Genomic DNA, 2,451 nt, shown 5'->3' on the forward strand with positions numbered 1-2,451 from the left:
TCTATACCCCCTTGCTGCCTGATCACACTCTCTCTCTCAGCCCCTCGCTTCCCGGTCACGCGCTCTCTCTCTTACCCCCTGCCACCCGGTCGGTCATATTCTCTCTCATTATCTCCCTCCCCCTCCCTCCCTCCCTCCCTCCCTCTCTCTCTCTCTCTCTCTCTCTCCCCCTCTCCCCCCTCCCTCTCCCTCCCTCTCCCTCCCTCCCCCTCTCCCTCTCTCTCTCTCTCCCTCTCTCTCCCCCCTCCCCCCCCCTCTCTCTCCTCCCTCTCTCTCTCTCTCTCCCTCCCTCCCCCTCTCCCTCTCTCTCTCTCTCTCTCCCCCCTCTCTCCCCCCTCTCTCTCCCTCTCTCTCCCTCTCTCTCCCTCTCTCTCCCTCGTCCCTCGCAGCCTGGTCTCTCCTCTCTCTCGCCCCTCCTGCCGCCGGTTCTCTCTACCGCCCCTCTCACTGCCCACTTTCCCATCCCCCTCCTTGCCTCCTGCACTCCCCACCTCCACCCTTCCCTTCCTTCCCTCCTCCCGTCTCTACATCCCCCCTCACTAACACTCACTGTCTTTCACCCCCTGGCTCCTCTGGTGTGCTAACTCTCTGACACTGGGCTGGGACCCTGCATTGTCACAACCACAGGCACTTACTGATGGCTAGCTGCCTGATAATCAGGGAGAGTGATGTGCTGGTCCGACGTTCTCTAATTAACTTATCAAGCTGCCCGACCATTGACCAGCCATCAGTGCGTTTGAGAATGGTGAGAGGATTTCTTCATCCAGATGGGCAAAAATGGGGGCAGTCAAGTTATTGTCATTTAACTATACATTTAACTATATACACATATACCGTCAAAGGAAACAACGTTTCTGCGGACCAGGGTGTAAAGCAAAGTAGTACACATAACACACAATAACTTATGAAGATAAGGATAAAATCTACAGCTGAATCACATATAAATAACAAACTGAAATGCGTAAGTTAAATGTTGTAAGATACGGAACAGATTAACCTGTGACACTTTGAATATGATGCAGCGGGGAGTTCAGAAGCCTGATGGCCTGAGGGAAGAAACTGTTTCCCATCCGGACCGTTCTTGTCTTTACGCATCGGAGTCTCCTGCCTGATGGTAGAAGTCAAAGAGGATGCTGGATGGATGGGTGGGATCCTTGATAATACTAAGGGTCCTGCATACGCAGCGCTCCTGATAAATGTCCCCGATGGACGGTAGGGAGACCCCTATGATCCTCTCGGCCGTTCTCACAGTCCTTTGTAGGGACTTCCGGTCCGATGCTCGGCTGCTCCCAGACCAGATGGAGATGCAACTTGTCAGGACGCTGTCAGTGATGCTCCTGTAAAATCCAGTTAAGATGGGGGAGGTGGGGAGAGCCTCGCTTGCCTCAAACTCCTCAGGAAGTGGAGATGCTACTGTGCCTTCTTGTTCAGGGAGGTGATATTAAGGGACCAGGTAAGGTCATCATGGTGTGAGCTCCCAGGAACCTGGTGCACTGAATTCTGTGTACGGAGGAGCCATGTTTGCGAAGAGGGGGATGGTTCATCTGCACCTTCCTAAAGACCGCAGTCATTTCCGTGGTCTTCTGCACGTCCAGACTGAGGTGGTTGTTCTCTTCGACCTACACCCCACTTCCTCTCTGTACTCCATCTCATCATCGTTCTCAGAGAGTTAATGCGTTGCAGCTCTGCAGACGCTGATTTGATCGTGACCCCTGAGTGTGTGCATGTGTGTAAGAGGTTCACACGTTCTCCCCGTGACTGGGTGGATTCTCCCCCCGACCCCCAGCTGCTCTGCTTCCCTGCCACATTCTGACAACACGCAGGGTAGTGCTGTCAATTGCCCACCCCCCCGTGTGGGTGATGGGTAGAATGGGGGGGGGTGAGTGAATAAATTGGGATCAGTGTAAATGGGTGGTTGATGGCCAGCACGGAGTCGGTGGGCCGAAGGGCTGTTTCTCTGAGTGGCCCCTTGGGGCACTTACACGGGACAGGCCTTTTGGCCCATCTAGCCTGTTCTGCCGCACCTGGACCAGAGCCCTCCGTACCACTGGGTGTATCGGCTCGAAAGGTTCACTGTTTACTCTTTTCCACACATGATGCCTGACTTGCTGAGTTCCTCCAGCATTTTGTGTGTGTGTGTTGCTTGGGATTTCCAGCATCTGCAGATTTTCTGGTGTTTGTCAAACACCTGATTGAAATTCTATAAAAGAAGCCCGTCATAGTGCAAGGGGACCAACATGGTCGTGGTGCTGCCACACATGAATGGGGGGGTGGGTGGTCTTAAGGGGTCAGCTGAGCTTTGCTCCCTCCTCCTGTTTTCCCGGATGGGCCGCGGAGGGGACAGACTCGCGCAGAGAGCTCGGACCTCCCCCCCCCCACCCCGTTACCCTGCGAGCAGGCTCCCTCTCCCATTACCCCCCACCCCTGACTGTCAGTCTGCTCTTCCTTCAG

This window comes from Mobula birostris, unplaced genomic scaffold (genome assembly GCF_030028105.1).
Source record: "Mobula birostris isolate sMobBir1 unplaced genomic scaffold, sMobBir1.hap1 scaffold_1234, whole genome shotgun sequence".
In the NCBI taxonomy this organism is placed as follows: Eukaryota; Metazoa; Chordata; class Chondrichthyes; order Myliobatiformes; family Myliobatidae; genus Mobula; species Mobula birostris.